The 24,766-nt window shown below is 45.8% G+C and overlaps 1 protein-coding gene across 2 annotated transcripts in view; it reads right to left on the reverse strand.

Annotated features, from left to right (window-relative positions):
* The window catches only part of ROR2 (receptor tyrosine kinase like orphan receptor 2), a 219,633-nt gene that overhangs the window by 194,046 nt on the left and 821 nt on the right, over positions 1-24,766 (reverse strand). The window lies entirely within an intron of this gene.

The following is a 24,766-nucleotide window of genomic DNA, read 5'->3' on the forward strand; positions in this document are numbered from 1 at the left end:
CCTGAAATCCGTCTCCACTACAACATTGGCAGCTGAGTCCTTCCTGCTCTCCCCACACTGCTGCTCTGCTGCCTGTCTGTACTGAGGAGAACTGAGCTGGTACTCCATGGATGGGAGGGACACTTGGGGGCAAGGTCTTTGTCCTCCATGGTAGGTGATCCTTCCTGCTGCCCAGCCCTTTTCCTATCCTTTGTCCCCACCCCCAAAATCAGGCATCCTATGGTCAACGCTGGGGACTGCCCAGCCATCTCTCCTAGTCCCTGTGGTGGAGAGAGGCAAGGGGAGGACTGAAGGAAGGTGTCCATCACGTCTCAGTCCCTTGTGGTGGACTGACAGGCAGCTTCAAGGCCAGTGGCTTCTGCCTGCCTCCTCCTGTCCCAGGCCGCCTACAGGAATCACAGCCAGTGGATCTCAACTTTTACGTGCATTAGATAGGCACATATTGCTGAGTCCAGCTCAAAATTTCTGACTCAACAGACATGGGGCAGGCCCAAGAGTTTGCTTTTTTTGTTTTCTTTGTGTGTTTGTTTGAGACAGGGTATAGCTCTGTCATCCCTGCTGCAGTGCAGTGGTACAACCATACCTCACTGCAGCCTCAACCTTCCAGGCTCAAGCGATCCTCTCACTTCAGCCTCCCAAGTAGCCGGAATCACAGGCACCAGCCACCACACCTGGCTGTTTATTATTATTATTATTATTTGTAGAGATAGGATCCCACTATGTTGCCCAGGCCAGGTTCAAACTCCTGGGCTCAGTAATCCTCCCATCTTGGCCTCCCCCAAAGTGCTGAGATTACAGGTGTGAAACACTGCACCTGACCATGTTTGCATTTTTAACAAGCTCCCAGGAGATGCTGATGCCAGTGGTCCAGAGACCCCACTGAGAGAACCATCTAGGGCCCTGGGTCTTCTAGAAGAGGACACCCTCATGACACCAACCATCTGCTCGTCTCATAAACTTACACAGCTCTCAAGAACTCACTTCCCCCAAGATACAGCCTTCAGCCATCTCAATAGCTCAGCCCAAGCCCATGAGACCCAGCCCCCAGCCCGGCAAGCTCTGTCCTTGCTCAGCACACGCGAGCTCACAGGTCCACACTCCTGACAATGCTGTCAGTTGCCTGTGTGTGTGTGTGTGCGCGGCACGCATGTACACTTGTTTTGGTGCCTGGCACATGCACCCATTTCTTCTCAAACTTACAACTTACCTCCACACAAGCCCCAATTCCCAATGCCCTCACCATCCTTATTCTCCAACCCCAAATACGTGCACACACCTAAGTTTCTTGGATGGCAGAAAACCTACAAATGGATAAGCCATAGGAACTCAAATACAGAGTAACAGCAATCCTGTGTCAAGAGTGCTTACCAGAGAGCCAGACAGACAAAAACTCGCTCACTCTACCCTTTCATTGCACAGAATTTGGGGGACCGATCCTGAGGTGTGACACCACTCTGGGTTCAACAGACACCTGGGTAGAGAAGCCACCAACTGACCCCAGAGACGGGGTTTCCTCCTGGTGAGAAACAAGCCACTTGGCTTCCATGCACTCTGCCGAATTTCTCCCGCATGACTTGCATGCACACTTAAGAAGACATCCTAGGCCGGGTGCGGTGGCTCAGGCCTGTAATCCCAACACTCTGGGAGGCCAAGGCGGGCGGATCACCTGAGGTCAGGAGTTCCAGGCCAGCCTGGCCAACATGGTGAAACCCCGTCTCTACTAAAAAAATATAAAAATTAGGCCGGGCGTGGTGGCTCACGACTGTAATCCCAGCACTTTGGGAGGCCGAGGCGGGCGGATCACAAGGTCAGGAGATTGAGACCGTCCTGGCTAACATGGTGAAACCCCATCTCTACTAAAAAAATTAAATACAAAAAAAATTAGCCAGGCGTGGTGGCAGCCGCATGTAGTCCCAGCTACTCGGGAGGCTGAGGCAGGAGAATGGCGTGAACCTGGGAGGCAGAGCTTGCAGCGAGCCGAGATCATGCCACTGCACTGCAGCCTGGGCAACAGAGCGAGACTCCGTCTCAAAAAACAAAAACAAAAAAAAATTAGCTGGGCATGGTGGCACATGCCTGTAATCCCAGCTACTCAGGAGGCTGAGGCTGGAGAATTGCGTGAACCCAGTAGGTGGAGGTTGCAGTGAGCCAAGATCACGCCACTGCACTCCAGCCTGGGCAACAGAGTGACTCCATCTCAAAACAAAAACAAAGGAAGACATCCTATATTTATCCTTGCAACAGGATTTAAAACATATAAACATGGGATACATTTTTTTAAATTCCAATCACTGTAGCCAGATGTAGAAATCCATCTACCTTCCGTAAAAGATCAAGAGTGTTATATCTGGGTGAACCCTGAGGAAATCACGCTCAGTGAAACAGGCCAGGCACAAAGGACAAACACTATATGATTCCACTCATACGAAGTCCCCAGCGTAGTCAAATATATAGAGACAGAAAGGAGAATCAGGGTTGCCAGGGACTCGGGAGCGGGGAATAAAGAGGTGGTGTGTTTCACGGGGACAGAGCTTCTGTTTGGGAAGATGAAGCAGTTCTGGAGACGGACGGTAGTGAGGTGGTGATGGCTGCACACCAATGTGAATGTTCTTGATGCCACTGAACTGTGTGCTCAAAACCAGCTAAGATGGCACATTTTATGTTTTGTGTATTTGAATACCAAAATTTTAAAAAGAAAAATATAACATGTGTTTTTATAAGAAGTGTTATGCCATTAAATTTGGTAGAACGGTGCTCTTTTGCCCCATTTCATGGGCCAGACTCAGCCCACCATAGCGAAGTGATCTTTTTCAGACCATAAATCTTTCAAGACCCAAACTGCGTCCTGGACACAGCTGGGTTAGAAGTCACACTCTCCAGGGCAGAGACCCACAGCTCCCCCCAAAACCAGGATCTTAAGGTCACTTGGTGGTCACCGCCCTGATGGCTTTTGGAAGCTCATCTGAATCTCCAAACCATTACACAGGTAAGTGTGACTTCACAGCCTGCCTGCAAGAAAAGTCCTTGCCGACCCACTCACTGCAGGAAAAACTAAACCCCCTACACAAACTCCAAAGCCAGAGGACCCTGAAGGGGGACCAGGGGAGTAAAAAGTCCGAGGGCCACCTCCACTCACCACCTCCATTCGCTACCTCCGTACCCTATCTCTGTGCCCTCTGTGGCTGGCTCTGTGTTTTCCAGATTCTTTTTTTTTGAGACGGAGTCTCTCTCTGTTACCTAGGTTGGAGTGCAGTGGCACCATGCCAGCTCACTGCAACCTCCGCCTCCCGGGTTCAAGCAGTTCTCCTGCCTCAGCCTCCCAAGTAGCTGGGATTACAGGTGCATGCCACCACACTTGGCTAATATTTTGTATTTTAGTAGAGACGGAGTTTCACCATATTGCCCAGGCTGGTCTCGAACTCCTGAGCTCAGGCAATCCACCCTCCTCAGCCTCCCAAATTGCTAGGATTACAGGCGTGAGTCACCGTGCCCAGCCTCTAGATTCTATAATTGTCTATTTGGCATCCATGCATCACAGGGTCAGTTGTATCAACTATATTTTATTTTCTGTATCCTTGATGCTCCTGCATTTGTGGCCCCACTAGCTAGAAAGAGACTGCCCCTCCAAAGGCCTGGCAAATCCTAGAGACAGCAAAGGGCCCACTGGGAGCTCACCTTTCTTATGCAAACCAACTACCCCAGAACCCCACTTCCCACCACCTCCTGCAAAACATGCACCTGCCACCACCTCCTGCTTTACATTCACACATCAAGCCAACCTCCTGGCCCTATGTGACCCCAGGGCAGGCACCAGGCACCTGACACCTGACACCCAGGAAAAGCTCCACCCCAGGCCCCAAAGTCTGCCAGCAAGAGTCACACCAGCCCGTCCGGAACCGTTCCCCCCACCTTGTCTTCCCCAGTCCCCTCACTGCCGCTCTGCCTCCCAACCCAACGTGCTGCTGCCCTTGAGGCCCCGCGTGGTGTGGCGGGTACCCATCTCTTGGGAAATGTAAGTAACAAAATCTTTCCATGGAAAACCCCACTGGCCCCATCACTGGGACGCCACCCACCACAGTGTGGGACTGTGCCCTGGGGGCCACAGAAAGAAAGAAAGGTACACCACTCTGATGTGGGCTCACCATTGACCCTGGGCAAGGAAAGCGGCAGACTGTGGGCTTCTCATGGGAGAGCACAGCCTTGGAAAGCCAAATCGCTCCAGCAGAATCCAGATTTGCCATTCTGGGGACATAATACTGGGCAAGGCATGCTGCCTCGCTCTGCCTCAGTTTCCTCATCTGTAAAAGGGACAAACAGCACCTCCCCTCACAGTTTCAAAGACTAAATGACATAATTCGTCTAAAAAGCAGGGCAGATCCTGGCACGAATCACATGCTGAGGAGTGCTTCTGAAGAACCCCATGATAGTACATGGAGGACCCCCGTTCAGTGGTGTCAATCACGCAAGCTGCACAGGAGAAAATGTGCACCCTGGACTTTCCTCATCTTCATGACTAGTTCAATAAATATTAGGACTTAATGTTGAAAAGTCGTCACGTCAATTATCCTACTTATTCTGCTACAGGTGTTGAATAAAAAGAGTGGCAAGAAAAGCAGCCAAGGCTGCACAGTATCACTGCTCTTCTCTGCAGAAGGCTGGGTTCATACTGTCCAGCAAGGAAGTGTGGGCGCTGCAGCTTTGTGCCTGCATGGGAACACGATTTGGCTTTTTGTGGTTCCACAGATTCAGAAACAGTAAACCTCCACACCCGTATTTCCCCAACACAGTTCCCAAAATAAAAAGAGCGCCATGATCAAGTAAGTATGTTTGAGAAACATTACATTAGAAAATACAGAGCAGGATTTTATAGAACAGCCTGCACCAGTTTCCAAATGTGCCCACCTTGGAGGCTTTTTCATTCTGTGAAGGAACTCAAGGGAGGGGGCACAGTGAAATCCACTTTGCACACGTTACTGCAGCCAGTAACGTTTAAAATTCAAAAGCACCGCAAAGGCATGGCATCTTCGAGATGAGGCCAGTGGTCAGCACGGACGTCCTCGCAGCTTCTCAGAGGATAAGGCAGGTGCATCAAGGTGTAACTCGTGGAGAGGGGGTTCTATCCCACACAGCCAATGTTCTATCCCATCAAGGGACTGACGTAACACCTCCAGAACGAGTCATGTTTACAGACACAAAAGAATCAGCACCAGAATCTGCCTCAGGTCCCCACGGACATTCAATTCAACTTATGACCCAAAGACATTCCAGCATCCATGCAGGTGGCTCCCAATGACAGAGGACAGAGCAAAGTCACTTCACACTGCTCCAAGTCCAAGAAAACCCAAAGAAGCCTCAACTCTAAACCACCCAGAAAGGTCAAACAAATCAAGAGTGGGCACCAAAAGCCAAAACACACCTCCACAACCTCAGGAAGAGGACGGCCACTACCTCAAGCGGCTTCCTGGGTGCTAAGGCCAGGGGCGTGCGAGATCCTGAGTACCACGGCGTTTTCCCCAGGACCTGACTCCCGCATCATTGAACACAGAGAGCAAACATGAAGGAAAGGCCAAGAAAATGTGCTGCCTTTGTTTTCATCCCCAGATCTGTGTCCTACTGCAGTGGCTGCTCAACCCCTACGGCACACTAGTTCTAACTGCAAGCTTTAAAAAAAAATCTGGGCACCCAAGCTGCACCCCAGACAGTTTTTTTTTTTTTTTTTTTTTTTTTTTTTTGGTTTGAGACGGAGTCTCCATCTGTCGCCCACGCTGGAGTGCAGTGGGGCGATCTCGGCTCACTGCAAGCTCCGCCTCCTGGGTTCACGCCGTTCTCCTGCCTCAGCCTCCCGAGTAGCTGGGACTACAGGCGCCCGCCACCGTGCCCGGCTAATTTTTTGTATTTTTAGTAGAGATGGGGTTTCACCGTGTTAGCCAGGATGGTCTTGATATCCTGACCTCATGATTCGCCCACCTCGGCCTCCCAAAATGCTGGGATTACAGGCCTGAGCCACCGGGCCCGGCCACACCCCAGAGAGTTTAATTGAAATCATAAGCAGGAGGAAACCAACCCAACCACCATATTTTTTAAAGCTCCCCTGAAAAGCAGAGATTCACGACTCTAGCCACACATCAGAGTCACCTGGAAGCTTTTATACAGACCTAGGTCCCACGTGCTAGAAACAATAAGTTCCTTTTCAAACGTTCTTGTTCTTTCTTGTTCTGTTAACAAGGCTTCCTGCCTTTGCTGACCAAACTGCTAGAAACAAAGACTCAACTTTTTAGTCACAAATTGTAAACTACTCCTACTTCCCCCTTCTTTTTTTTTTTTTTTTTTTTTTTTTTTTTGAGACGGAGTCTGGCTCTGTCACCCAGGCTGGAGTGCAGTGGCCGGATCTCAGCTCACTGCAAGCTCCGCCTCCCAGGTTACGCCATTCTCGCATTTACTCTGTTTGGAAAAGTTTAAATCTTAGCCATTCGGGATCAGCTTAGATTGTGTGGTCAGACCACAGGCAATAGGAGAAGGACACAGAAACAGAAGCTGCGTTAGGGATAAAAACCCCTTCTCTCCTTTGTTTGGTGTGCTCTTGCGAGCGTGACAAACACAAGCAGCACCCTTCTGCAGAAGTAAATGTGCCTTGCTGAGAAACTTCCTATTTAAGTGCTGGTTTTTCTTTGCGGCACTGAGCACTTGTTTCTAATACATGCCAGAGGAATGTAAAGCTGCAAAAGTGAGTTCATTGTTGGGGCAAGATTGACAATCACTGTGTCAGGGGAAGTCAAAGAGAAAGGACAGAACTGCTGGTTATAGACAGCTGAGATACAACACACCTATAAGCGATGTTCCTGAAAAAGAGAATACAGCAAACAGAAACACATGGATTCAAACGTTTAATAGATGAAAAAGAAGCCAAAATAAAGCAAGACTTAATTTGCAGACTGAAGACCTAATTCCCGAGAAGAATGGATATGGGCTGGTCACTATCAGAGCATGAACTGGTGAAGTTGTTGAATCTCAAAAATTCATAGTATTTGCCTGATACATCATTGCCTTTCTTTTTACTTTTTTACCTTCCAATCACTTGGATTTAGATAGATATTTTACATAAAAGTCAAAGAAAACAAACAAAAGGGAGAAAAAAGGAGGCACTAAAAATAGAAACTATGGTCCCCCCAAATGTGACAGAAACAAGGTCAAATATGTTATCTCAATAAGTATAACTGAGGGAAAATAAATATCAAGAAGAAAAAAACAACAGGATTAAAACCCAAATAAAATTATTTGTTATATTTAAAAATCTGTCTGAATCCAAACAACTAGAAGATAGAAAAATTTTAAATGGCAACAATGTACCAGGCAAGTCACAAATAAGGAAGAACCGTAATATTAATGTCATACACTCCTTAATTAGAAGCAAAAGGGCCACTTTAAAATGATTAAAGGTAGAATTCTCAGTAAGGCTCTGTTAAGAATATATGTGAGAGACATCCCAGTGTCCAAAAACACAACACAAAATCTGAAGCAAAATCAGAGAAACAGACCAAAATAATGGCTTAGGATACCTTCAACTTATCTCTCTACTTAGGGCAGATAAAGACAAAAGTATAAGTGAACATACAGAAAAACTAAACTATATAACCAATGAGGTTGCTCTTAACTGAGATTATATCTAAGGTCCCACTTAATAACTAAATTTTAAGCCATTTAAAAAAAATCAAATTCCCTAAAACCAGAACATAGCAGATCACACTCTCTACACAAAATGCAATAAAACCACAAAATAACTCCCTATAAGTATTAAATTTTCTTCGTCTTGCAGAAGAAATAAAATTGAAATGACAGGCTATTGGAAAAGAACAACACCAAAAACATCATGCAACATGAACACAACATAGAAGCTGTAGCTAAAGCTACACTTGTGGGACAACTGATAGCCTTAAGAACTTGCCTTACTTATAATAAAATCATTTTAAAGTTTATCTAGAAAAATAAATGAAACTAGCCAATAAAGTTCTGGGAACAATGAGTAAAGAGTTAGTCCTACCAAATACCAAAATTTAGAAAGCTATGGTAATGAAAACTGAGATAAAAACTGAATTTCCCAGAAGTAACACCAATCTATCATGGGATTTTAATACCCCAAAAAAGAAGGAGCTGCTTTTCAAATTTTTGATAAGGAATTGATTATGCAATGAAGAATTTCAGGACAATTCATTTTTCTGAGGAAAATAAAGCTGGATCTAAATTGCATGTGAACCAAAGATTTAACCACACACTGACAGAAAATCATTAAGAATTTACCCAAAAACAGCATAATTTTTTAAAAACAAGCTTAGAATGGCAAAGGGATTCTAATATATGAGTCAAAACTCAAAATACATAAAACAAAAGTTGACTTAATTTGACTCCATAAAAATTAAGTCTTACCGCATGAAAACAAGTATCATTTTAAAAGTCAAAAGAGAACCTGAGAAAAAAAACATGTTCATAGCATCTGGTACATAGCTAAATATTCTTAGAAATAGTCTTAGATTCGTGACCAGGCTGGCCAACATGGCGAAACCCGGTCTCTACTAAAAATACAAAAAAAAATTAGCTGGGTGTGGTGGCGCATGCCGGTAATCCCAGCTACTCAGGAGGCTGAGGCAGGAGAATCACTTGAACCAGGAAGGCGGAGGTTGCAGTGAGCCAAGATTGTGCCATTGCACTCCAGCCTGGCCGACTGAGCGAGGCTGTCTCAAAAAAAAAAAAGAAATAGTCTTAGAAACCAGTGAGGCAATTGAGAACAACTACTAGAAAATTAGTAGAGAAAGTGAACACCACTTATTTGCCAGAAAAAGGAAATACAAATTACTTTTAAGGACAGTTGGCCTGGTGGACAATTGTTAAAATGTCAACATACAGAATTAAGATGCCATTTCTATTTTTCATACTTCTTAAGATGAAAATGCCAGATGATTTCATTCAATGTTGCTGGGTCTAGAAAAACCTGAAAAGTTCATGCATCATTACTGGGAGAATAAACTGCTGTCACCTTCTGGGAAAACAACTTTGTAAACACTATCAAAAATTTAAATGTAGGCCAAGCACAGTGGCTCATGTCTGTAATCCCAGCATTTTGGAAGGCCGAGGCGGGCGGATCATGAGGTCAGAACATCGAGACTATCCTGGCTAACACGGTAAAACCCCGTCTCTACTAAAAGTACAAATAAAAAGTTAGCCGGGCATAGTGGCGGGCGCCTGTGGTCCCAGCTACTCGGGAGGCTGAGGCAGAAGAATCGCTTGAACCCGGGAGGCAGAGGTTGCAGTGAGCCGAGATTGCACCACAGCACTCCAGCCTGGTGACAGAGCCAGCCTGTCTCAAAAAATATAATACCTTGCACAAAGTATTGGACTGGAAATTGGCTCTTCAGATACTCACATAGTGAAAAACAAATGTTTACAGATGTTCACTACAGACCTGTTTGAAGTAATAGCTAAAAATCAGAAGTACACATCCACAGGAGACCAGGGAAATAAATTCAAAATGAGAGCTATCAGCAAATTGTTTTAATGACAGATATTAGCAATGTATATACAAATGACAGATATTCGCAATGGTGTTTACAAATGAGGTAGCCTGGCATGTACTAATATAGAAAGACTTACGAGAACTATCGTTAGGCGAAAACAGCAAACTTCAGTACGCATGGTATGATCTCGCTGTGTATAAAAACAAAGGAAGGATGGAGCAATGTGGGTGAACCTTGAAAACATTATGCTAAGTGAAAGAAGCCAGACACAAAAGGCCACATACTGCATAACTCCCTTTACATAAAATTTCCAGAATAGACAAATCCACAGGGAGAGAAAGTAGATTAGGGGTTGCCAGAGGCTAGGAAAAAGGCGGGGACGGGGAAATGGGGAGTGATGGTTAATGGATAGAGGATTTCCTTTGGGGGTGATGAAAATGAACTGGGTGGTAGTGATGGTCGACTAACAATAAAAGCAAATTAAAAGACATTGAATTGTTCACTTTAACATGATTAAATTTATGTTATGCACATTTTACCAGAATTTTTAAAAATAAATAAAGGAGAGGCACAGACAAGCACATGTGCGCAGAAAACGTCGGGAATGAAACACAAAGTCTGTTTGGTGTGTTTATGGATGCGGGGGCAAGCGAAAAGGGAGAAGCGGGAGGTGCTCTTCATTTCACACCCTCCTCAGTTTTGGTTTCTTTTTTAAATCATCAACATGTGTTACCAGATTTTTGATTTTGGTTTTTTCTTGTTTTTTACTTAATCAAGTACTAAATACACTGTTCTGATAGCAAATTAAAGCAGCCCAGTGAAAACTTAAAGAAGTCCCTTTTGATCATAGCCCAGGACCAGGAGGGGTCGCTTAGACGTAGCTGCCTCCATAAAAGACAGAAAATAAGTAGTATTGTTTTGTGAGGGTTTTCACATAGTGATTTTTTTCAAATAAATACTTAGAATTAGGAATAATTGGCCCCAGCCAAAACTCCCTGAATATTACAAGGACCCTTCCCCCAGCAACCCACCCACCCATACACCCAAAGCACACAGCAGGCCTCAGTTTCTGGCTGGGGAAGAAAGCAATTATGAAAAGCATTTTTTAAACGTAATCCTGAGTAGTTCAATGTATACCCTCACTTGGCTTTTGTTCTTTTTCGTTTTGCTTTATTTTTAAATGGCTGAGTTTTTAGAGCCCATAGAAATGTGTGGTTGATCAACTATAAGAAGCTTGACTTAGTTCTTTTTAAAATTATTGTTTTCTTAAAAAGAAAGAAAAGAAATGAGCTCAGAGTTTAGAAAACAACAACAATAACAAAAAAAAAAGAGTATGTGAACCTTATTTGAACTCTGAAAACATACAACACTTCACTAATTAGATGAAATTGTGTCGGAGCTCTGCCTTGCAAAACAGTGGAGTTTCCTTCTTTCAAAAGAAAATGATAATAACATTTTATTTCCAAAAAAAAAATTTCCAAACTAAAATAATGACACACTAAATTTTGCAAGTGGTCAAGGAAAACTGCCCTGTCAAGAAAGCTGGTTGAATCTTACATAATTATGTTCTTGACAGCACTGTTAATACAATCAGAAGACAGAATTCTGCATCTCATTTCGACCTAAAGCATCCACTAGGATCCATCTGTGAACAGTCACCTTCCAGTCCCAAGTCCCCAGCGGCCACCTGGGTCCACACTGACACCCCCAAATATGCTCATTGCAAATCTCCTCCTCACACCGCTCCATGGATACCCCACCTCCGGCACTCGGGGCGACTTGGCTGCTGAACACCAGGAGACCTCAGAGGAGCAGCCGGCTGGCCAAGCACCCCTGCCCCTGCCCTGGGGGCTCCGCAAAAGCTGGGGGAGCAAACGCAGCTCACCTCTTTTTCTGCTTCAGGGCCTACCCCTGTGCTTTGGAACATGGGACAAGAGTGAGAGAACTCCCTGACACACCCTCCCAGGGCGGGCACAGCAGCTCCTTCCTCCATTTGGTGCTGCCACAGCCTCCCCAGGAGACCAGGGCCATCCACTTTGCCTCCTACTTCAAAGGGCTTCCAGGACCCGCATAAATCACACTTGCTGACAGCCCCACAATCCCAGCCGCCATGAGGATGTTTGCTTTTGTTGGCTTTTTTGTTTTTGCCCAGGTCCCTGTAAGAGAAACAAAGGCCCTAGGACGGGCAGCACTAGGCGCCTGGCATCAGGGGGCTTGGCCCCGGGGGCAGGCTGTCTTTCTACCAGCACCCACCCCTGGAGAGCTGCCTCGTCTGCTCTGACATCTGGGATGTCCCGCTGCAGAAATCATGCACCCCAGTCGCAGTCCACAAGTGACACGGCTCAGGACCCAACAGCTGGAGGGAGGTAATAGAGACAGATGGACAGCCTACCAATGACCCCCAGAGAGAAGGCCTTGGACACAGGACAGGGATGCACAGAGGTGCCCCATATGCCCAAGGGGCTGGCCAAGTGCAGGGATGACAAGTGGTGGGTACACAGACTGCAGCCCCAGCTACTCCATGAAGCACCCACCGCCTCCAGCCAGAATTGGCCTCATGAGTCTGTGCCCCCAGCTCCTGATCACAGCACTGACCAGCGCTGAGGGCCGGTGCCAGGCAGCCCACCACCACCACCACCACCACCCCACTTCCTGAGGCTCAGCAATAGTTTAGCAGTAGAACCTTTTTTCCAAGTTAATTCTTAGGCGGAAACCCAAAAAATAAAATCAACAGTGAGCCGCGCTTGATCCACAGGCACTTACGGGCAGATGCGTATGTTAGCCTCCTAGGGCTGCCGTAACTAAGCACCACAAACTGGGCAGCTTAAACAACAAGAATTTCTTGTCTCACAGCTCTGGAGGCCAGGAGCTGGCAGGGTTCATTCCTTCTGGGGGTCCTCAGCTGTCCATAAGCCAAGCGTCTTCTGCCCATGGTCTCTTATCTTCAGCCAACTTGCATATCACCTGCCCCCGTGTGAGCTGGCCTGTGGCCAAACTGACCCTTAAGGACACCAGTCACATTGGATTACAGCCCACTGTAAAGACCTCATTCTATATTATCACCTCTGTAAAGACTCTTTCTCCAAATAAGGTTACATTCTGAGGTACTGGGAGTTGGGACTTCAACATATCTTCTTTTGAGCAATTCAATCAATAACAGTGTGATATTCTCTGTTAAAAAGTCAGTTAAGTGGGAACCCTGAGCCTCCATTATAATTGCCATAAAAACTTGAAACGGCAAGTTTAGGAAGCAGCTCTAATCTTATTTCCACCTCAGCATCCTTTTAGATTTCCCATCTTCTGCTTTAGTTTCAGAAAATCAAGAAAATTATGATTTGTTTGCAGCCAGTAACACAAGCTAAAGTATTTTTTCAAGCGCTCATGGTGCAAACTCGGGATTATAGAATTAAACAGAGATGGCTGCTTCAGTCTGCACTAAAACAAGCTGATCCAGAGATGCCTGTGGACGCACTGTTGGTCTGGCAGGAAGCAAACTTGAGTGGAGGCTTTCATGATCATTTTAAAAATGTTAAATATGCTCAAAATGGAATGTGGATCAAATATTTGTAAAGCCCAGAGGACTCCCTGGTGGGGAGTCTACAAACCCAGAGGACGAGGCGAGTTTCTGACAACTCCAAACTCCCATCTCTGTAACAGCTCACAGGACACCCCACAGATAGAGTTCCAGATGCCCCAGGGGTCCAGATGCACTCCGACTCACGTGTGAACTGCCACAGCCTACTCAATAAGCTGACTTCCCCCTTCTTCATCCCCTTCTCCTCTGGTCAAAGCCAAAGAATTCTTACGAAGCAAGGAGGGAGATGCAGGGAAAGAGGCCCTCACTGCAGCAGCCCCTGACTCACCGGTCCCAATTTGTAGAGATGAATGTTTCCCCAGGAGCTTCAAGAAAGGATTCAACAAAGTGATCACTAGCACAGGAGGGACAATGCAAAAGAGACCCTGAGTCTTTTTATCTTCTTTGGAGACACAGTTTTGCTCTGTCACCCAGGCTGGAGTGCAGTGATCATAGCGCTCACGACAGCCTTGAACTCCTGGGCTCCAGTGATCCTCCTGTCTTAACCTCCCGAGTAGTTGGGACTACAGGCTTGCACCACCATGCCCGGCTAATTTTTCAATTTTATTTTTGTAGAAACAGGGTCTTGCTCTGTTGCCCAGGCTGGTCTCCAACTCCTGGCTGCAAGTGATCCCCCCACCTCAGTCTCCCGAAGTGCTGGGATTATAGGCAAGGGCCATCGTGCCCAGCCTGAATTCTGTTAATGACACGAGAGCAGCTTCTTTGTTAGAATAACAACTCCAGCTAAAATACAACACCTTTGACCAACCCCCTCATCTCCTCCAGGCTGACCCCCTGAGTTAGTCTGATATCTGGGTATTTTAAGATCTTATTCCAGGCCAATCATCGTGGCACACCTCTAATCCCAACACTTTGGGAGGCCAAAGTGGAGGGATCTCTTGTGTCCAGGAGTTGGAAACCAGTCTGAACAACGTAGTGAGACTCTGTCTCTTACCAAAAAAAATTTTTTATTGGCCAGATGTTGGTAGCTAATCCCAACTATTCAGGAGGCTGAGGCAGAAGAATCAGCTTGAACCTAGGAGGCGGAGGTTTCAGTAAGCCCGGAGGCTGCACCACTGCACTCCAGCCTGGGTGACAGAGCGACACTCCATCCCAAAAAGAAAGCAAATGTGAGCCACATGTGATGCAAACACCTGTAATCTTAGCTATGTAGGAGAGTGAGGCAGGAGGATCACCTGAACCCAGGAGGTGGAGGCTACAGTGAGCTATGATTGCACCACTGCACTCCAGCCTGGGCAACACAGCGAGACTTCATCTCAAAAAAAAAGAAGATCTTATTCTAGAGATTGGTATCTCCACAGAAATGAGAGGAGGAAGGCGAGAGTTTTTAAATAGGTAAGTACCCATCTCTCCTTCTGTACCATTCTCCCCACTCAGAATCTTCCTCTTTGAAATTTCCCTCTATTCGCATCCATAGATCCCCATATGGACTTGCATTTGTAGAATAACCCACAGTTGAGAATTAGCACCATGTATTTGGCTCCCATTAAAAGACACATAGATGTTTCTACGTTTCACTCCTGCAAATGGTGCCGCAAGGAAGAGCATGACTATCTCCTTAGAGTGGGCCACGGAGTATGTGCATTTTAAATGTTAACAAGTGGCCGGGCGCAGTGGCTCATGCCTGTAATTCCAGCACTTTGGGAGGCCAAGGCGGGTGGATCACAAGGTCAAGAGATAGAGACCATCCTGGCTAACATGGTGAAACCCCTTGTCTACTAAAAATAAAAAAATTAACCGAGAGTGGTGGTGAGCACCTGTAGTCCCAGCTACTCGAGAGGCTGAGGCAGGAGAATCGCCTGAACCCGGGATGCAGAGGTTACAGTGAGCCAAGATTGTGCCACTGCACTCCAGCCTGGTGAAAGAGCGAGACTCCATCTCAAAAAAAAAAAATTAAATTAAATGTTAACAAGTAATGCCAAATGGCCCTACCTGTGGTCAGTCCTGCACCATTAACGCATGCTCTCGCATCACGATTTTCATGCTCAGTACCCACTTCTGATTTCAGCAATCCAATGAGGCAAAAGAGCTTGGGATAACTGTTTTATAATCTGCATTTTCTTGAATCCTAATAAGGCCACACTTTTTTTTCACAAGTTTGTGGCCTTTTGTATTTGTTCTTCTGCAAACTGCCTGACTGTACCTTTTGCCCCTCGTTTAAGTGGGGCATTCATCTTTTTCTCACTGATCTTGTGAATTATTTTACGTACTCTGGATGTTGATCCCTCATCTGTTCTCTCTGTGGTAAAGGCCCATCCCACAGTGGGATGTCAAAGCCTCCACACCGAGAAGCAGAAAATTGAGTATTTTGTGTTTGTTACTTAAAAAAAAGAAGGGGGGCAGTAAACACCTGGAAGTCAAAGTGCCTCCTCCCTTCTTTCTACGCATTAATACTATATTTGTTTTCATAAAGCCAGCGTTCTGAGTACAGTGGAGAATAGTCCGTGCCACGGGCTGTGCTGAAGGAGGTGGTAACAAGAGCACCCACCAAAAGAGGGTTACAGAATGAATGGGACTGGGAAGGGCTGTATTAAACAAGGCTCAGCAGACGCCTCGTGGGCTGAATCTCCGGGCCACACCCCATACTCACCTGCACAAAGATGTCCAAGAGAGACTCAGTGAGGCTCCAAGCCCAGCTTCCTGGGCTGTGCACACAGGGGGCCACAGCCTGTGTGATGCAGGCAGGCAACACCTTCCAGAATTCGGAGCTTCCAAGCCCTCGGGAACCCCAGAGCACAGCTGCATTCATAGCAACTCAGCCCCCTGTGGGCAAATCGCAAATCAAGTGTGAAAGGCCATTTCCAGCAGGGCTGGGTATCAGATAACACCAGGGCTCCTCGTAGATAACAGTATTGAGATGGTGTGAAAAAAACAGTTCTTACCATTCATGCTGAAGTATTTTCAGGTAAACAATTAAGGCTGTCTGGGGCCTGTTAAGTAGGCCAGGGGAAATGAATGTGGTAACTGTTGAAGCTGAGTGAAAAATATACAGGGGTTCAATGCACTTGTCTAATTTTATGTATGTTGGAAGTTTTCTATAATAAAAATCTTAATTAAGAAAGAAAAATCAGAAAACTTGGGGCAATCCAGAAGCTAGACAAAGAAGAAGATTTTCAGTCCCTTCAGTGAAATGCTGTCTGGCCTCAAAAGCACCTGGATCGCATCCATCCTCAGTCCCTGTGACACCATTTCCAATAAAATCGTAACTGTGCGAGTCTTTTTCTTTTTCTTTCTCTCTTTCTTTCTCTTTCTTCTTTCTTTCTTTTCTCCTTCCTTCCTTCTTTCTTTCTTTTTTCTTTTTTTTCCTTGAGAGTCTTGGTCTGTCACCCAGGCTGGAGTGCAGTGGCTCGATCTCAGCTGTGACCTCCACCTCCTGGGTCCAAGTGATCCTCCTGCCTCAGCCTCCCGAGTATTTCGGATTACAGGCACCCAGCCCCCACGCCCGGCTAATTTTTGTGTTTTTAGTAGAGACGGGGTTTCACCATGTTGGCCAGGCTGGTCTTGAACCCCTCACACCTCAGGTGATCCGCCCTCCTCGGCTTCCCAAAGTGCTGGGATCACAGGCATGAGCCACCGTGCTGGGCCTTGAGTCTTTCTTTTAACAGCATGTGCTAAACTCCATTGTTCATTGCACTGGCTTCAGCCACCCATTGTTAGAATTTAACATTTTTAATTCTTTACTTTGAAACCATTTCACCTTTACAGAGAAGTTGCAAGAATGGGGCATGAAACTCCCCTCTCCTCTTTGCCCAGGTTCACTAATGTGTCACTCTTGCCCCACAGGCTTTATCATGGTCTGAGATGACAATAGTAGACTGCAGACATCAAGCCCCTTTATCCTTTAACATGGCAGCGTGTACATCCTATGAGCACGGACATCCTCTTACACCACCTCTGCACAATTAACAAACTCAGGAAACATAAGTCTGACAACATGTTTCAATAACTTATGCCCACCTTCCGATTTCCTCAGTGGTTCCACTAGTAACCACGACAGCACGTTTTTTCCTCCAGCACATGGTCAGGGCCAGCACATGCACTGGACTGCCTTGTCCCTGTGGTTTATTTTATTTTATTTTATTTTATTTTATTTATTTTATTTTATTTTTGAGACAGGGTCTTGCTCTATTGCCCAGGCTAGAGTGTAGTGCACCATCTCGGCTCACTGCAGCCTCCACCTCCCGGGTTCAAGTGATTCTCCTGCCTCAGCCTCCCTAGTAGCTGGGATTACAGGCACACGTCACCACACCCAGCTAACTTTTGTATTTTCAGTGAGGACGGGGTCTCACCATGTTGGCCAGGCTGGTCTTGAACTCCTGACCTTGAGATCCACTGGCCTCAGTCTCCCAAAGTGCTAGGATTACAGGCGTGAGCCACCACGCTCAGCCCCTGTGGTTTACTTCAAGCTGGAGCTGGCCTGCCCTGTTTTATCTCTCATGGCATCGACAATTTGTGCTACAGACCATTGTTCCATAGAACGTCCCTCCATTTGGTTTGCTGATTTTTGTTCATAATCAGACTCTCTTCCCCAGATGGAAAGCAACCTAAATGATCTATGCTCTTGGGAAGGACGGCATCCATCTGCCCGAACCTGTGGTGTTAACCTGGACCACCCAGGTACTGGGATGCAAATCTCGCCAGTCTACAGTTAGTAACTGTCCCCTTGCCAACAAGGAATCTGTGGGGAAACCCTTTGAGACCACGAAAATTTCCTGCTCCTCATCAAACACGTCTTCTTTAATGAGCTTAGCACTCATTCATGATGCCTGCCCAAATCAATCTATATGGTTATTGCTGTAAAATGTGATATTCCCAACTCACCTGCCATTTATCAGTTGGCATTTTGCTTTAGGAAGGGCCCTATCTTCCCCATCCCTCCCACTTAGGTTTTGTAGTAAATTAGTGTTTCCCCAACCACCCAGAAGCTCAGAATGTGACCTTATTTGGAAATAGTCTTTCCAGCAGTAATAAGGAACATGAGGTAAAATCATCCTGTATTTACAGTGGTCCCTAAATCCAATCATTGGTGTCCTTACAGGAAAAGGTCATGTGAAAATGGCGATGGAAGTCAAAGTGATACAGCCCCAAACCAAGAACACCATGAGCCACCAGGAACTAAAAGAGGCAAAAAAGTTTTCTCCCCTAGAGCCCTGGGAGGGATCGTGGCCCTGCCACCACCTTGATTTTGGACTTCCAGCCTCTAAAACTGTGAGAGAATACATTTCCGGTTTTTAGGTCACCCTGTTTATGGCATTTTGTTACAGCAGGCGTAGGAAACTCATACATATAGTTATGTACTTATTATGAATGGTGAGTCCTGGATGCCTATTTTGTTCCTTGTATAAGCCATGCTTGTCTTTATTTATTCTGACGCCTAAATGGTCCCAGACTTGGCTGGAACTCCTTCAAGTTGGCCCCTGAGTACATCTGCCATGACCCCACCACTTTTTACCACTCATTTGCGTTCTAACACAAGAACACATTTCAGGCTTATTGCATATATTTCCCTGTCCCTGTCTCATAGTCATTCCTTCCAAGCCTCTCTAGCTCCTTTAAGATGAAATAGTATTGAGAAATCATTATCTGGGCACTAAGAAAGCTCACTGCTAATGAGATACTAAGAAATAACTGTTAGATATAGAATAAAATATGTTTTACAAATTACGGTTCATAATTTAACATAATATAGGCCAAATATATATAAATGAAATCATGAGTTACACTGATATCTCCAATTCCAATTCAATCCCTCCAGATTCTTCCTTGCCTTCCTCTATTCCATCCTTATATCTCCCTCCTTCCTCAGTGAGCACGCTGGCGACAACACTATTAACACATTTCTCATTTGTCTAATCTCACAATTCACACAAAATCGTTTCAGAATGGATATACACAGACCACTATGAAAATCTACTAAGAAGGATGCCAGTTTTGCTTTCGGGTTGTTGTTTCTCCTGTAGGCTGAGGATACACCGTCAAAGCACTAAGCCCAACATTACGGTTTCTTCCCCACCCCCCCCCCCCCCCCCATGTTACTCATTTGCAACACATTTGCATTTATGTGCTTGTTTGCATTCAATTCTAGTTTCCTGCTATTCTTAGTGATTTATTTTTTGAACTCGTAGAATGTTAACATGTCCTAAAAGTCAAAAATATACCAAAAAATGAGAATAAACTAATAGAAAGGAAACTACCTCAACATAATAAAAGCCATATATGACAAGCCCCTAGCAAACATCACACTCAATGTTAAAAGATTGAAAGCTTTTCCTCCAAGATCAGGAACAAGACAAGAATGCCCACTTTTACGTCTTCTATTCAACACAGTACAGTCATGTGTTGCTCAACGATGATGATACATTCTGGGAAACGTGCCCCTGGGCAATTTCATCATCATAGGAACATCATAGAGTGTTCCTCACACACACTGCGCACCTAGGCTATGCGGTGTAGCCTACTTCTCCTAGGCTACAACAAACCTGTACATCATGTGGCTGTACTGAATACTGTAGGCAACTGTAACAGGATGGGAAGCATTTGTGTATCTAACCATATAAAAGGCACAGTCATATACAGCAGTGTTATCTTACGGGACCACTGTAGGTGGTCATATAGGTGGTCCATCATCTGAAAACATCATTATTTGGCCCATGACTGTATTGGAAGTTCTAGGCTGAGCAATTAGGCAAGGCCAAAAATAATAAAAGGCATCCAAATTGTAAAGGAAGAAGTAAAATTATACCTATTTGTAGATGATATGACCTTACACATAGAATAAGAGCTACAAAAATGCTATTTGAGCTAATAAGCAAATTCCACAGGCTTGCAGGTTAGAAAATCAACACACAAAAATGTGACATTTCTGTGCACTAACAGTGGGCTGTGTGAAAAGGAATGTGAAAAGGAAATTTAAAGAACACAATTCCAATTACAACCGTTCAAAAATAATAAAATACTCAGGAATAGATTTAATTTCAGAGGCAAAAGACTCATACATTGAAAACTAAAAAACATTGCTGAAAGAAATGAAACCTCTAAATAAACGGGAAGACATCCTGTGTTTATGAACAGGAAGACAATACTGTTAAGATGATGACCAGCCAGGTGGCTCACGCCTACAATCCCAGGGCTGGGGTGGGGGTGGGGAATCCCTTCAGCCCAGGAGTTCAAGACCAGCCTGGGCAACACAGCTGGACCTCCATCTCTACAAAAAAAAAATCAAAGAATTAGCCAGGCACAGTAGTGCGTGCCTGTGGTTCCAGCTATTCGAGAGGCTAAGATGGGAGGATAACTTGAGCCCCGGAGGTGGAGGCTGAGCCCAGGAGGTTAAGGCCAGAGGTAGTGAGCCATGTTTGCACCTCTACACTCCAGCCTGGGTGACAGAGCAAGACCTTAACTCAAAAAAAAAAAAAAAAAAAAAAGTTAATACTACTCAAATCCATCTACCGATCAATGAACCTCTACTAAAATCCCAACGTTATTTTTGCATAGCAATTTGTGGCTACTGACACCTGAAATGAAGCCAGTGAAGGGGAGGAAGTGAATCTTTAATCTCTTTTGACTTTAATTAATTTTAACTTATATAGCTGTGTGTGCCTGGTGGCCACTATATTCCACAGCACAAGCCTACAATGAGGAGTTCAGGCCTAAACATTTCCTTAATTTAACTGCCCATTGTGTTAACTATCCCTCCAGGAGGGTGTGGAAACCATTAGGCTGGGAGCATTTGGGATTTAGGGGAACCCTCCCCCACTCAGGGAGGACTTGAAGCAGCAGCCACATTCTCCTCTGATAACATCTAGAAAGTGACAGAGTGCTTACTGAAGCTCATTCCAGCGACAATTAAAGACATACACACCACTTCCCACTAGAACTGAAGGATTTCTAGAGGACCAAGCTACTTAGTCGAATTAAGCTACATTTTTGTGTAATTATTTCCTTCCCTTTAGCTTTTGAGTTTTTTGCTTCTTTCAGAGATAGGACTTAAAAGAAAACACCCACGGAAATCCCAAAAACAGTGCAAACCACACCAATAAAATTCCCTATTTTGTAAAAGCTTTGTGAAAACTCCCAACACTGTTTGTTCAACAATTCTTTGGCCACTCTACGAATATGATTTTAAACAGATTACACCCCAGACATACTTTATGACAACTGCACACGCAAGCAAAGCTGTCCCGCCCTCGTTTCCAACTTGGCAAGCTCCTCAACAAAGCCAAATAAATACATGCTAGAAGAAGGCGGCTGCTACAAAACCCCGGCCAGTTGCAGCTATAATTAATGGGCCAGAGCGCCTCTTGTTGCTTGGATTTCTACTTTCAAAACTCAAGATGTCCACACTACCCACTGAAATCCTTAACAGTGTTATGGTGGTGTCGTGGGACAATGCAGACCCCGAGAGCCCAAAGGGTCACTAAGAAGCAATGTTTTCAAAGCCAGTCCTTTCAGCCCAACAGTCCCTTCGTGAAATTGCTAGTGGCCATGCAGCTGGGGTGCAACCAATAAAAATCCAGACCTAACTAGCAATGCTTCCTCTGCAAAGCAAAACTCCCTGGTTTCTTTACTTTGAAACCTTACATGCTTGGTATTCACAGGGTCCACTTGGTGGTCACCACGGGGCTCCCAAAAAGGAAACATCCTAATGACAATGTAAGAAGTCACAATCGATGGGCAGGTGCAAGGAAGACCCTTCACCATGTGGAAACCACAAGATGCTGATGGGGGGCGGAGGAGGAGGAGGGAGTCCTTCACAGTGTCCCCTCCAGATTCCGAGGGAATGGACCAGATAAACACCAAAAGAAAAGGCCTGTCATTAAGGAACTGTTTCAGAAGATGGTTATAAATCCTGGGTAGGAGTCACACTTTGTAGCATACTTTCTTTCCCTGACTACAATGTGGAATTAGATAATTAGAACTCTCCACGGGAAAGGATTACAAGGAGTACACAAATTTCCAGCACTACAACAGACTAGCCAGGTCCTGCAGATTAAGGAGCTCAAGTCCTTCACATCCAGTTCCCATTTCAATAATGATAACTTTTCCCATCCTGGCCTTTAAAATGCAGGGAATGCATTTTAAAGGAGTGTCAGTGCTCCAGCTGAAACCTTTCTAAAGGGGATTAATCTTCCCTACCTGTCAGATGAGCTGTTCCTACCCCTGCATTTCTATTCCACTGATTTCAGAAGAGCTTCCAAAGAAAAGAGCAGTGTAAAATTCAGACTCTGCCAGACTTAATCTCTTGGAGGTTAAATCCAGGCTAACCGTTTGAGGGGCAAGAAGTGATTCACTGCAAACCACAGCATAATAGACAGACATACAAACACCAATTACAGCAGCACTTTGAATAAACAATTTTAAAAAGTTTCACAATAAAAATAAAAATGTTTAACATTGCCTTAAAAATCTGCAGAGCACTGTCACCAAAAACTACCCCTAGAAAAAGGACATGTTTAAACTCATGTTGCTTTTTTACATATAAAATATAAAGCAGACTTGTCAGTTTTCCACGATTTGCTTTACTAATTAAAAGTTCAGCTTCACTTTCCAGAGCCCTCGCCCTCTCAGTTACACTGAGTGTCACATAGGGTCCATGGTGTTCAGAGTTTCAGGGTGACACGGTTTATGAAGAGGACATGAGAGTTAAGCTGGATCTCACAATTACACTGAAAAATTTCAAATGTGTAGCTCTTTGCTTGGTACACAGCCATAATAAGAAAAATATGTTGCCTTACTATATACATAAAAACTTTTCTTTTTCCACAAAGTCGTCTTATTCAAGATGTTTCCATTTATTTTCTTCTAGATGGATTTCTTCTAGACGGATCACTATCATTATTTATTACCACCGTCACTCCAGGGATCCGGGCCAAAAGTAAACACTACGCTGCCAAAAATGGGGGCTGGGGGGACCCTAATGCTCCATCGTTCTCACCTACCCTACCTAGGATTGGTACATAGTCCCAGTCAGTATTTGTCATTAGAGGAAACAGTCTTGCTATTAAAATGTGGAATAAGAACTTACAAATTCTTTTAGAAAAACCCTTAAATAGCTTTACAAAATAAATTATTTCGTGGATAAAACACACTCAAATAACAGGGACTCCTCTTTTCACAGCAGAAAAGATCTCAAACACTCAAATCTCCTGTAACCATTTATTCATATTTAAATAAAGATTATCATACTCTTTGGATTTTGTTAACCTAGCCGTCCAGAACGAAGAGAATTATATCCTATGCCCTCTCCTATAAAGGTTATGAGTATTTCACTAGAAAAAGAAAATCACCTCCACACAGGGTTCAAAACTTAAAGACAACGACCCCGATTGCTTTGTTCATATAAGACATTTGTACATTCACTGGAAACTATGACAGTGTTTAAATTCCTCCACCCAAAACTCAAGGAACTTTCCTGTTAACAATCACCTTGGTTTAAGCAATGGACCCACTGTGCTTTACTCATCGCCCATCTCAAAACCCCCACCACAGCACCGCCCCTCAAAGGCTGCGCTCAACCCTCACGGTCTGCAAGGCGGAGTTTTTGCAGGACAATTAACCGCAGGGTGACCAGCAAAGGCCGCCCAACAGCACGTCGAGCAACGTGATTAAGCCGCCTCCCTGCTACCCTTCTCTCCCAGCAAAGGGATCTCCTGGGAGATTCTCGGGGAGGGGTTGCAGAAATCGACAGAGGTCTTGAGTGATGGATACCAACTTAGAATGTGGCTTACTTATTTTATATATAATGCACTCTGAGCGATTTAGGCTTTAATGGACAGTGAGATAAAGGCAAGCTCCCTTCCCAAATCAAGTAACTAGGAATATCTGACGTAATTAACATCTGCTGAAACCAAAACACCCCCCAGGAAAGCCTGCGCAGTCTTCCTGACTCGCGTACCTTGGGCCGGCTAGGGCGGCAGGCCACGATACCTGGAGTGCGCAGCTCCCAGCAGGGCGCAGGAAAAGCAGATCGTCTCCCAGCCTGCGACTGTCCCCAGATTCCCACCTGCCTGCAGGAATGCAGGGGAGGGAAGCTACTGAAGCCCATTTACTAGTAAGGAGCGTCTCACACATTTCGGGGGCTTAAGGCGAACCCCATCGGTCTCTGGCGCTCCTGGACCTGAAGGCCCCACCCGCCCTCCTCCACCCCCGCAGGGTGCCCGGAATCCGGTCGGAGGCGCGCGGGCCGGAGGTGCTCCCGGGGTCCGCACAGCGAGGGCGAACTGCCTCCTCCAGGCAACCTAGGCAGGTCCCCAGCTGCTCTTCCGAACCTCCCGGCCGTTCCTCTGCGCCCCGGGTCCAAGCAGCCGAGGCCGCGCAGGGAGGAAACCCACTAGGAGCCGGAGCCGGGCCCCGCCCCTCCCGCCGCGTGCCTCCTACAGGTCCCGGGGTCCCCGGGCGCGGCCAGAAGGCGGCCGGGCCTCCGCCGCTCAGGGACCGCGATCCCGGTCGCAAACCATTTCAATCCAGATCACACGCCACTTCGGCCACCTTCGACCCCAGAGCGGTGGGGGAGAGAAGGTTTCAGAGACCAACAAAAGGGAAGCCAAAGAGCCCGTTTCCATCAAGCGGCCCGCGGGCTGGGAGAGTCAGAACCCAGAGCTACCGGCGCCCCCACCCCCGCCGCAAGAGCCGCTTCTCCGGGGCCACGTCCAACCCAGGATTCCGCCCG

Source organism: Macaca thibetana, chromosome 15, assembly GCF_024542745.1.
Source record: "Macaca thibetana thibetana isolate TM-01 chromosome 15, ASM2454274v1, whole genome shotgun sequence".
NCBI classification, from domain to species: Eukaryota; Metazoa; Chordata; class Mammalia; order Primates; family Cercopithecidae; genus Macaca; species Macaca thibetana.